This window comes from Microtus oregoni, unplaced genomic scaffold (assembly GCF_018167655.1).
Source record: "Microtus oregoni isolate MIOR12 unplaced genomic scaffold, Mior012 000146F_ref0000122, whole genome shotgun sequence".
Taxonomy (NCBI): domain Eukaryota; kingdom Metazoa; phylum Chordata; class Mammalia; order Rodentia; family Cricetidae; genus Microtus; species Microtus oregoni.
Window position 1 is genome coordinate 1,195,132 of NW_024544796.1, and position 13,648 is coordinate 1,208,779.

Consider the following 13,648-nt stretch of genomic DNA (forward strand, 5'->3'; position numbering starts at 1 on the left):
TAAGGCATATAAGAAGAGCGTCAAATCTCCCAGTCTCTAGAGTTATTAATAGAAACCTAGTGGGAGAACCTCGGAGGTTTAGCTGCCTTGCTAACTGGATTCATGACCAATGAACTTTACTTGCTCAAGCACAAATAAATAATATGGTTTTTCATTGTCGCATATCCATATACCTGGGGGGTTGGGTTTTTTCTTTTCTTTTGGGGGGAGGGGCAGAATTCTACAGATGACAATTGTGCTCTTTTCCGCAATGCTTGCCATACCATGGCAAACGCTTAAGGGTTAACTTTCCCACATGAGGTATATGACCACAGAATGGAGAAGAGAATGATCAGTATGTGAAACCTGGCCTGAAATGTGAATTAAAAGACCCTAATTACCATTCAGAGGAACTAAGCATATTGTTGAGGTTTGGTGGATTTTTCCCAGCGTCTCTTCTTCAACTAGCCATATGATTCTTCCCCTAGTTTTGTGTCCAGTACCTCCTTATCCTCATCATCTATCCCTGACCACAGAAGGAGATCTTGTCTTCCACACAAACCCTTCCTCCAAGCACACAGAGCAAAATACTAACCTTTTGTTGTGGTTAACCTTGATTGTCAACTGGATGAGAATTAGAATCACCATGGAAACAAACTTCTGGGTATTGACTAGGAAGGACCGCCTATACTAGGCTAATAGATGGAAAGAGCCACCCTCAATGCAGGTGGCTGGGATGTGGGGTTAATCATAAATGAGAGAGTGAACTGAGGTGGAAAGATGGCTCAGCAGTTGAGTGCTTCCTGCACAGTTGTGAAAACTGGAGGTCACATCTCAAAACCCATGTAAAAAGCCTAGCATCTTGAACACTCCTGTAACTTCAGCTCTTAATGGGGCGGAGGCTGGAGAATCACTGGAGCATGCTGGCTTCTGATGAGGCAGAGAAAACATAAGCCCTAGGTTCAGGGAAAGGCCCTGCCTCAAAGAACTAGGCAGGGAGTGAGAGAGGAGGACATTCAGTGCTCTCTTCTGACCTCTAAAGTACACACCGAGGCACATGCATCCATATTACATACACACACACACACATTCAAATACATTTAGCTATGTGTATGTGCAGACACCCACACGCGTGCGCGCTCACACACACCTCTTTTTCTAAAAAGAAAAAAGACTTCTCTGCCGTGATAAAGTATATGCATGAATAACCCTTTCTCTTTACATTTCTTTTGTCAGATATTTTGTCATAGCAACAAGACAAACAACTAATACATGATCCATACAATATTCTGCTTTCCAGAACAATGCTTCTAGTCCTTGGCATTTCTAGTGCTGGCCCATGCTAATTCCTTCTATAGGTGCCTTTCTAGCCCCTTGCAAATTGGCTCCACACAACCTAGAATCGTTCAGTCTACTTCCACTACATGCTTCTCCCAAATTCCTCAAAAAGTATGTTTGTTCTCAGGTTGTTGACTATATTTAGAAGGAACCACAGGTTCCCACAAATATATCTCACCTGACTAACAACTGTTTCTGAAAAACCTTGTGACAATGGGGTTCAGACAGTTGTCCATATCTCAGTTGTCTTTAAGGGGTTCACTCTTAACAACTCAATAGGTTCTAAGAAGGATCCTCCAAGAAGAGCTACACCTCAACCCCTGACCCCATGACCCCAGTCTAAGTCCCACCAAGGTGTGCATTTTCCCCTCCGTCCTGATTCCTTCTGATCCTGCCTCTCATAGCCACTCTTGTGGCTCCTCTTGTTTGTCTTTCAGAGAAGTTCCATTTCCTTTGTACATCCTCTATGACGTCTCCCAGGAGCCTCCATCCTTCCTCTTCCCTAGGGTCTATAAATACTCTGGTACCCAGGGGAGGCATGGGAATTCTTTCCTCACCAAGCAAGGCCCACTGTGCTAGGAGGGCCACACCCGAAACAACAGGTTTATCTCCAAAGTCCCATGTGCCAGCAAACCTTTCTTGTCTTGCATTGCTGGCTAATGTTACCAAGACTTGAATTAGACAGGGTATTGTATGATCTTGAATCTGGAAACGTGGTGTGCTGAACCAGGGCAATGACTGCTGGGGATTGGGTGTTGAATCTATGGACTTAATAATAGCATCAAAGCCAGAGAGATGATGAGGTCATCTTCCAGCTCCACAGGAGCAGAGTCTAGGACTGTTTTTTGTGACTGTCCTCAGTATTTAGTTGGCATTTGACAAATTCTAAGTATTCAATAGCTTTCTGAATGAATATGTAATAAACAACGAATGAATTAGTCAGAGCGTCTGTGTTTTGGGACCTCAAATTCTTCTAAAAAGTGAAAAAAAACCCATGCCTATCTTACTGGATTCAGTAAGAACTTCAAATGAAAAATGCGAAGTGGCCTGGAGCTATAGCTCAGTGGTATAGCACCTCCCTAGAAATGGAGGCGAAGGGGCTTTGGGAACCCTGTTACTTTCCCGTTCAAGGGAACAGAAGGTCACTTAATGTAACTAGCCATTCCCATGAGTGAGACATGCACTGCTTAGGTCTTTGGGCCTGCAGGAGAAACAGAGCTGGAACTGGGACAGGACACTTGATGGCTGAATCCTTCTGGGTAGGAAGAGTTTCTGTAGCTCTGCCATGGAAGAGACAGTTACAAGAACCCCCAATTCCCATGCTTTCTAGCTTAGGGCTCGTAACTTATCAACCACCCTCTGAATTAAGAAGGAAAAGGCATGCCCAATCGTAACTATCGCCTGGAGCCATCTCAGGTATTTAGTTAGGGTTTTCAGTGTCTTCTTTTAAAACATCTGATCAGGTCAGACTGAGGATAGGGTGACAGTTTTCTGGGCTAAGTCTGTCTTTGTGGCGATTCCCATTAGGTGATCCATCAGCCATGACACTGGCTTAAGGCATTGCCCAGCTGACAAATGACTTGAAAGCCCGCCTCTTGGTTTTGCAATTCCACCTCCGTGCCTTCTTGGCTTTTACTGTGAACAAGCAGGGAGGGAATTCACCTCCTTCCCCTTGCTCCTGTATCACATCCATCTGAGGCATCCCTAGAGGCTCAACATTCCAAGTCTTTGGTTTCTTCCATTTGATTTCCCCAGCCCCTATCAAGTCATAATCTCCTTTCCTGCAGGGAAGGGACGCTTCCACCTCTTCCTCCATATCCTCTTAGCTGCTTGCATTTGGGTCTGGAGACCTTAAAGGGCCATTTTTTTGTTTCCATCTCGTCTTCCATTGTTTTCTCCCCTGGGATAGCTATATATTCACAGCTCTGAGATGCCTCACTGGTCTGGAATGTCCAGCAAGCTGATCCTCTGAATCATATACTTAAAGAAACTGGAAAGAGCAGTGCTCATTAGGCTGTTATTTCCCCAGTTTCCTCCTCCAACCTGGATGTCTTCCCACTTGCTGGATGGAGAGCTTTCCTGTTCCATCCCTGGTCTGTGCAGCCCCAGAGAGGTAGGTAGAGACATGTCTGCACAATCCAAGCCAGATTCCTAGCTTTGTCTCACTGACTTAGCCCAGGAAAAGCACATTTCAGGGTAATTCCCTCCAATAGGTACCATGGAATCAGAGCTTGAGAAGGCCTTCCCAAAGACTGCCTCCACTTTTATATATACCGTATTATAGAGACAAAATTGACATAAAATAATTTAGTGCACAATGTCCTAGTTCCATGTGAGTTTGTGTGTGTGTTTTGGTTTTTGTCAATTCAACACAAGCTAAAGGCATCTAAGAAGAGGTCGCTTCAGTTGAGGAACTGCCTCCATCAGACTGGTCTGAGTAAATCTTTGGGTGCTTTTTCTTGATTGACAATTGATGTGGGAGGCCCCAGACTACATGGCTAGGTGGTCAGGGGTTGAATAAGGAAGTAAGGTGAGCAAGCCAGTAAGTAGAATTCTGGCATAGTGTCTTCTTCAGTTCCTGCTTGAGGTTCCTACTTTGTGTTCCTGCTCTGACATCTCTCAGTGATAAACCAGGTAGTTGTAAGATCAAATAAACCTTTTCCTCTCCAAATTGCTTTTGGTCATAGTGTTTATCACAGCAACGGAACGCAAAGCAGAACACCATATAAAAGCATCACCATCATCAGGTTCCAGTTTTTTAATGTTTACAAATCTACAGATTTAACTGCATTTACACTCCTTTCCCCACCAAACTGCATACTTTAGATATCCTTCTGCTCCCCTTTCTACTCCTTCTCATTACAAACCCAAGAGCAGTGAGCAGTAGCTATGCTATAGTGTTAATACAATGCTGTCTTGAAATTTATTCCCCCAAAGAAATCAACCTATTCCTTTTGAATTCAACCTCATTCAAGCTTTTAAGTCGTGTGGAGAACACAGCTGAATTCCTCACCAGATTATAATATGAATGGCTTCTAGCCCTATGGCCAGTAAAGTCTCCGTTGCCTTCTAAAACCGAACCCACTCTTCACTGCCCACATTTTTATTGGCATTCAGTCTTCTGAACCGCCATCAGAATGGCCCATTAAGTTCTGCCTGCAGCATTTTAAGACTTCTATAGCCTGCAGTCACAAACCCTTCTACCTTTCTCCCACAAACCAATTCTCAAGGCCTATGAATCACCCTGGCTATTCACAGCAACCACCCTGCTTTTGAGTACCAATTTTATGTTGGTTACTTTTCTTGTTGTTATGACCAAATACCTGACGACAGCAACTTGAGGGAAGATGGTTTTATTTGGGTTTATGGTTAGAGGGGATGTATGAGCCAACACAAGGGGGAAGGCATCACAACAGGTGGCCCCCTGGCAATGAGAATGTGAGTTTTGGACTCCTCATATTTGAGACAGGATACAGAGATTAAACAGGAAGTGAGACAGGCTATATTATACCTCAAGGTGTGCCCCCACCATGACTCACTTCTTACAGCAAAGCCCCACCTTCTAAAGAGCTCACCAACTCCCCAAACAATGCCATCAATTGGAGGTCAAGTGTTCAGATGAGCCTATAGGATAAATTGCACCTTTATGTCATACTACTTGTTAAGATGTATATTCAAATGTATAGTACATATTTTATTGGCTAGTTTTCTTATAACTGGGCTAACAATATTGAGATGGAGTTCATATGCACAAAACTTACCTATTGAAAGTGTAAGATTTAGTGGTTTTTAACATACCTACAAAGTTGGGGACCATCACCATAATCTAAAATATTTTCAGCACCCTAAAAGGAATCTTCATACCCATCACCTGTCACTCTTTATTATGCTTTTCCTTCAGTCCCTAAAAACCACCATTTACTGTTTCTGTAAATTTGTCACTTCTGAACACTCATAGGAATAGAATCATACAATATAGATGTCACTTTTTTATGTAGCCTCTTTCACTGATACATTGTCTTCAAAGATCATCTATGTTATAGCATGCATCGGTATTTAATTTCCTGTTATTGCCAGATGATGTTGCACTGTTTGGCTATATCACGTTCTATTTATCCATTCAGTAGAATTCCTGCATCAAATGCGAGGAGTCCCAAGCTCTTCTCCCTACAGCCTTGGAACCACCTGCTGTGATGTCCTTGCCCTTTGTTTTGGATTATATTCCCTTGAACCTTGAGCCAAAGAAAATCTTCTTCCCTCAGGTTACTGTTGTCAGGACAAATTGAAATTGAAAGACAATTGGCTTATTTTTAACGTAAGCTATTATGAATAATGCTATTATAAGGATTTGTGAACTGGCTTTGATATAGATATGTTTTCAGTTCTATCTCTACTGTCTGCCTAAGTATTTACTTGTCTACTGTGGATTGTTCTCTTTAATCTTTTCAAGAACCATTAAAAACTGTTTTCATTTTCAGGCCTTGCTCTTTGGGAGCAATCCTCCTTGTTTATTTGTTTGGTGAAACAGGGTCTTTCCCTAGCCTGGAGTTCACTAAGTAGATCATGCTGGCTGACTGGTGAGCCACAGGAATCCGCTTTTCTCTGCTTCCCCAGTATCAAGGTGACAAGCTTGCTACACTGTGCCTAGACTGGTTTTTATCATAGATTTTAAACTTCGGTTCACATGTTTGCATGCTAAGCACTTTACCAACCCAGTGATCAGTTCTTTATACCTAATGGGCAGAAGACCTTTATCAGCTCTTTAATTTCCAAATAATTTCTTCTATTTGATAAGTTGTCTTTTCACCTTTTTCATGCCCCAAACTTTTTAATTTTGATAAAGTTTGATATGTCTACATTTTCCTTGGTGGCATGGGCTTTTGTTGTCCTATCTAAGAAACAGTTACCCAATACAAAACCACACAGATTTATTCTATTTCCTTCTAACAGATGTATAGATTTTCCTCTTATGTTTAGATCTATGATCTATTTTGAGTTAATTTTTATGTATAAAGTAAGGAAATAAATCACCCTTGTTCTTTTGTACTTGACTATTCATTTGTCCTAGCGTCATTTATTGAAGAGCATATTCTTAGCCCCATTAAACTATAAATGGCATTATTTTAAATGTTATCATTTCATTGTTTGATGCTTGTAAATAGAAATAAAATTGATCTACGTATATTGATCTTGTATCCAAAAACCTTGCTAAAATAGTTTCATAAAAATAGATTTCTAACAGACATTATTGGAGTTAACAGAAGTGGTTGTCACCAGCAAATAAAGAGAGATACCACGTCCGCTCCCATCAGAATGTTTTCCATTTTACTTTCTTGTTTTATTGCACTAGCAGGAATTTCCAGTAAAACACTGAATAAGGGCAGACATTCTTGTCTCCCTCCCCACTTAAGGAGAAAATAATTCAGCAGTTGATCATTAACTGTTAAGTGTAGTTTTTTTCCACAACATCCTTCAAAATGAGAACGTTCCTTTCTATTCCTACCTTGCTTAGTGTTTTTCTTAGATACAGATGTTGAATTGTGTTAAATGTTTTTCTGTGTTTGCTAAGATAATCATATGGCTTTTGTATATTTTTATTAATATGGCCAATTATAATGCTTGACTCCCAATGTTAAATAAAACTTGCCTTGTGGGAATAAATTTCACTTCATTATGAGCATATTTCCCTTTTTATATATTTTTGGATTTGATTTACAAAAATTGTGCATGTTTATATTTGCATGACCTGTATTTATAAAGTATTTTTCTGCTTTTATTAGCAGAATAAGAAAAAGAAATAGGCCTTTCTTTTCATCATTAGAGAGGAATTCATAAAAAGCAAGTATTATTTCTTTAAAAGCTTTAGAGAATCCACCAATAAAGCCATCTGGCTCTGAAATTATCTTTGCTGATTATTTAAACTGCAAATTCAGGTGGCTGTAGTCGAGGGCTATTCATAGTACCTATTTATTCTGAATGAGCTTTTTTGTGTGAGAGCCTCTTAAGAAATATCTCCACTTCATCTAAATTGTCCAATTTGCAGGCCAAAGTTGTTCATAACCTTCCCTTAGTACCACTTTAACATCCGTCGAATCTGTAGTTACTTACCCTGTCATTCTTCACGCTGGTAATCTGCGTCTTCTTTCTTCTTGCCCTGATCAGTCTGCCTGAAGGTTTATCAGCTTTATTGATCTTCTCTAAGAACAAGCTTCTGGCTTCATTTATTTTTGTACTGTTTGTTTATTTTCCGTCTTCTTGATTTCTGCTCCAGTCTTTATTTTCTTCTACTTGAGGTTTAATTTGCTCATCTTTTGCTAGTGGCTAATGGTGGAAACCGAAGCCATTGATTTAAGACCTGTGTGATTAATTTTATGTGTCAGCTTGCCTGAGCTATGGAATACCACTAGATAGTTTGTGACAATTTTTCCAGAAGGGATAAGGACTTTAAAAAGAAAGAAAGAAAGAAAGAAAGAAAGAAAGAAAGAAAGAAAGAAAGAAAGAAAGAAAGAAAGAAAGAAAGAAAAAGAAAAAGATCAGCCTCATCAACGAGAGAACATTTTTTTAGCCTGGTTAGAATCTGAATGAAACAAAAAGTTCCAAGTGTTTTCTCTCTCTACTTGTTGAATAAACTTCCCAGCATTGACACTATTGTTGTAATATATTTCACACTTACACATATTATAAATTATACTCCTTTGTTGTTACTTTTCCTTGCATAGTCTCTTATTTTTATAGCTGGATAGACACTGTTTTTGCTGCTCCTCCATCCTTCCTGGATCCATATAGTTATCTGCTGTTCTTTCTTTTGTCTGCTAGCGAGTCTGCTAGGTATTAGTTCTTTGAGTTTTCATATCCCTGAAAAGTCTTTAATTGGCCTTCAGTTTTGAAAGATGATTGTTTTCATCAGCTGTGATACATTAACAGAATATTAAAGACTGGGTAATTTCTAGTAAGCATAAATATGTTGACATAGGATTCTGAAAGCTAAGAAGTCCGTGACTGTGGTACCAGGAAAGAATTGTTCATTTTGCATCCATCTGTGACAGATGAGCAAAGAAAGGGAGAGAAAAGGCAAAAAGTTAAATTTGAATTCAAGAAAGCTCAACTAAGCCTCAAAATCATTTAGAATTGGCATTAATCTATTTATCAAAGTGTCTCTTTTTTTCACTAGTGGGAATTTAACCCGGAACATATTAGGTTGCTAGGCAAGCCCTCTACAACTAAGCTATAATCCTCCAACATCAGCACCTCCTGGGGCTGGAGCATTGATAGTCTCCGCTGCTGAGTACTTGTTTCCCTTCCAGAGGACCCAGGTTCAGTTCTCAGCACCCACATGTTGGCTCATGATTATCTAATACCTCTTAAAACCGGGGGATCTGGTACCCTCTTCTGCCCTCCATGGGCACCAGACACACACCGTTTACTTACATTCAGGCAAAACACACATGTGAAATAAAATTAAGCAAATATTTTTAAAGCATCTATTAATAATGTGCCTCTGTGTAATGTTCTTTTTGTTTCTTGTACTTGGAGTTTGTTGAGTCCCTTGGGTCTATGAACTTACAGTTTTCACAACTTTTCTTTAAATTGGTTGCTATTTCTTTAGGGGTTTGTTTGTTTTCTTTCCCCTCACTTCTCCTTTTCTCCTTCAGCAACTCCAATTACTGCATCAGGTCATATTATTTCCCTAGCATTCAATGATGCTCTGTGTACTTTTTACATTTGCTTTTCTATGCATTTTGCTTTAAATTGTCACTATTGCTTTGAATTCAAGTTCACTAGTCATTTTTCTTTAATGTCTAATTCTAATTCAGAATATTTTTTAATTTTGCATGTTACAGTCTTGACTTCTACAAATTTTAATCAGGTATTTTCTTAATAGTCTTCCATGTCTCTAATGATTTCAGCATACAGAATACAATTATAGTAACTGTGGTTTTTTTTTAGTTTTTTTATTTTTTTTTTTTAGTAACTGTTTTTAATGCCTTTCTTTGATAATTCTGTCATCTGTATTAGTTCTGATTTTATTCAGTAATTTGACTTATGTTCTACTTTTGGTCAGTTTCCTATTCTGGCCATGCCAGGTCATTTTTAACTGAGTTCCAGACATGGTGTTTTCTATATTTTTGAGTTTTTAATTACTGAATCCCTTTAATCAGTGGTTCTAAATGAAAGATGATTTTGTCTGTCTAGAGACATGCTTGGTTGTTACAATTGGAAGGTACTACTGGTATTTAATGGATAAAAGTTGAATGTATTAGTAAACATCCTACAACGCACAGAATAGCCTCCACAATAAAGAATTCTCAGGCCAATTGCACGGGAACTTACGGAGTTTAAGTCACCCAGACTATGACAGCCATGCGAACACTTATGAACATAAGATCAATGCATTTTTAAAGGAATACGGGGAAAGAGCACACGAGCAGGAGAAGGGGCAGAACAAACAGGAAGGGGGAAATCAGAAAACTGGTGGCAAGACCAGAGGAAGAAAAACTGTGGAGACAAGCTAAAAGTAGGAGATGGAAGTGAGGACTTAAAAGAGTCAACATGTCAATGGAGATCTCATCCATGCTACTCCCAAGGAGGAAACAGGTACCTACTTGCACAAGGTGTGTGTGTGTGTTCTTTATCCTTTAAGAGATTGTCTTTTGTTTTCTTCAGAATCTATGTGTCCTTCAACAAAAGGACCTAAGCATTGGAAGGAGGTAACTTGGCTCATCCGCCAGGCAACAGCTGGGTGCTCTTGCTTCCCAGCCAAAGGCAACTGCCACCGTTCACAACCAGCTGCCTGAGACAGGACGGTGTTTACCCAATGGCCTGAATGTCCTCAGAGGACTTGCTTCTCAGTTACACAGCAAACAGCTGGCTCCGAAGAAGCTAGGTTTGGGGCACTGGAACCAAATGGCTCCGGTGGTGTGTTTAATTGTCTCCTCCACTTTCACACCTCCCAGGGGGATTGTTCCCCTAACAGGTGACTTTGTTTAAAAAACAAACAACAACAACAAAAATCCAGAACTGTCATTCTGGGGAAACATTCTCCAAAAGTAACACAAGGCTTTCTGTCGCCCAGGGCTTGTGCAAATTGGCTTCACACGCTTGCCACACTCTGCAGCAGACAGCAGGGTCCTTCCAGTCCCGAAGACATTTCCTGGCGCGGTACTTAGACAGACCGGCGGTGGCGCAGGGCTATGCCAGCCAGACCCAGAAAGAGGATTAGTTTGGTCTGCAGAGACATTTGCCGCCTGCCCCGAGGAGAGCTGTGAAGTGCCCGCACGCACGCACGCCTTTGCGAGTCAATGGCCACTCCTGTCCCAGCTTCACGAGCCGTGCCCTGGAGCTGCTGACCTGGCTGAGGACTGAAGGAGGCGTGGGCACTGTGGTGGCCACAGCATGGAGGATCCTGCCAGGTCGTGAGTTCCCATGCTTTGCTGTCTCAAAGCCCTGGAACTACGCTCGAAGAATCAAGACTCTTAAACAACAAAAATTTTAAAAGGGCAGAGAAGGTGTGTGTGTGTGTGACATTTAGAACCCAAACAAATAACAAAACTGAGACACACTGATCTCTTGTTTTACTTTTCTTTTAGGAAAAGAGATAAGCCTTGGGGTTGGAGCTGACTGAGAGACTCGCAGGGAGCAGGGCTTTGTGAGCTGCTTCCAGGCGTGAGCACCGCTTGCAGTGCTGGCTATTATGACCAAGCCAGGCCTGTGGTTAGTTGGGTGCAGGGACGTGACAGGACCGCGAGTGCTCGCTCTTTATTCTATTGTTTCCAGTCATTAGAAAGGCCTCCAGGGCAGCACATTCTGCTGAGCCCAGCTTTCTGGGTGAAACGGGGCGCCTGTTTAGCTTTACTCTTGCTACTCCGGATGGGGATTTTTGTCCACATGAAGACCTTAGTCTCACTGGGGTGCCGATCCAGCAGTCTGGCAACCGCCTGAGCCAGCCATTAGCTTGGGACCTGGAGAGAAGCGGAGATTTGCTCCCGCTCCAAGCAGCTGCACCCCTCCCTGGAAGCCCGGAGGAGCACGGCTAAACTCGGTGTCCCCTTGCTTGGCTACCTGACAGCATCGCCAAAGAGTAACTATTTCCTTGTTAAAAAGCGGATTCTGACTTCGAAGGGCCGAGACCCAAGACTACGTTTCTAATAACCTCTCGGTGGTTAAGAGCACGTACTGCTTTTGCAAGAGACCTGAGTTCCATTCCCAGCACCCAGCACCGTACCTGCCTACAATCACGTACATGTGCCCCTCTCCCGCAAACACATAATTAAAAGTAATAAAAAATCTTTAATAACCTCCCAGGTGATGCGACTGCCTGCACACTTTGAGGAAAAGAAACAACACTGGTCTGGACTGAAGCTGCACATAGAAACCACTCGATTCTTCAGAACCTAATTAAACCAACCCCATCCCAGATACTATGCTGATTTAACTCTTCTGCACTCTGTCAAGGCTGGACGGGAGGGGGGGGCAGCGCGGGGCGGGGGCGGCTTCTGTGTGTGAGCGAAACACATCTTGCTGAGCAGCCTGGGCTCAGCCTCCAGACATAGAGTTGGATTATAGGCGTGGGTCACCACACCAGGCAGGGAGCAGTGTGTAAATCAATTATTGTAATGAGCAGTCAGGATTGAGAGTTCCTGGTACAAACAAAGCAGCTATGAGGAGGGCTTTGAGCTGTCACCTGGCATTCTGATTCCATAATGGGCCTAACTGTAGGGTTCAGTTTATGACCAAGATCAGGAATTCGGTTTGTGATCAAGGAACACATTAGTCTACCTCGTTTCAAACACTTCATCTCATTTCCACTTATTCAATTATCAAGTATTTATTGCGCACAATATCTATTGGGCAAAATATCAAGTATTGCGCTGGGCACAATGCTCGTGGTATCATGAATGAGACAGACACAGGAAGGCTATGACTTGTTCAAAGAGACAGGTGATGGGACCAAATTTGGATTTTTAAAAGATCACTTTGGGGATGGAAAGATGGCTTGGCAGGGAACAAAACTTGCCACACAAGCTTGATAACTTGAGTTCCATTCCTAGAACCCAGGATGAAAGGACAGAATCGTCTCCTGAAAATTATTCTCTAGCTTCCATATGTATACAGTGGCAAACACACACACACACACACACACACACACACACACACACACATATAATTACCATTGTTATAAAATAAATAGAAAGATCATTTTAACTGGTTGAACAGATTAGACATGGACCAAGTAGATGGGTAAGAGTAGTGTTTTAGACCAGATAAGCCAGAAAGAAGAGGGTTAATTCAAGAGCTGCTTAAAAGGCAAAAATCAACAGGACTTGATAATACAACCGGCATGAAAATAGAAGAATTTTATCTGGGATTGCTTAGGTAACTGAATGGTTAGCAATGTCATAGAGATAGAAAAGACTGAGGAAAGTATTTAAAGCCAAACAGTGAAAAGATCACTGATAAAGACTTTAAAATGTCAAGGGAAAACTAACATAGGTCTTGAAGAATGCTAATAGGATGTGGAATGTTCTTCTGTATATGTGTTGCATTTATTAGTTGATGAATAAATCTGTTTTGGCCAATGGTTTGGCAGAGTAAAGTCAGGTGGGAAATCCAAACCGAGATAGAGAGAGAGATGGAGTCAGAGAGATACCATGTAGCTGCCGAAGGAGACAGACACTAGAACCTTACCGGTAGGCCACAACCTCATGGTGATGCATAGATTAATAGAAATGGGTTAATTTAAGATGTAAGCGCTAACAAGGAATACGCCTAAGCTATTGGTTAAGAAGTGTTGTAATTAATATAGCTTCTGTGTGATTATTTGGGTTTGGGCAGCTAGGAAATGAACAAGCAGTCTCTGTTTACACTGATATTTAACATCTGACTTTTCCAACATCCAGACTGTTGTCCCTGCCTCCATTGCATTCATTTTTAAAATTTCAAGAAAGACCTTTGATAAAATAGCTCATGGCTTCCTTTTCTTCTTAAGGCTCCTTCACCCTCATTATCACGGATGACATTAACATTGGTATGAATATCTCTTCTGTGATTTTTTGTTGTTGTTATTTTTCAAGACAGGGTTTCTCTGTAGCTTTGGCACCTGCCCTGGAACAAGCTCTGTAGACCAGGCTGGCCTCGAACTCACAGAGATCCTCCTCCTGGGTGCTGGGATTAAAGGCGTGCGCCACCACTGCCCAGCCCCTCTTCTGTGATCTTAATCTTCACTGTCAACTTGACTGGATTTGGAATCACCATGGAAACACACCTCTGGGTATATCTATGAGGGTATTTCTAGGAAGATTTGAATAACAGAGAAGGCCCACCCTGAATATGG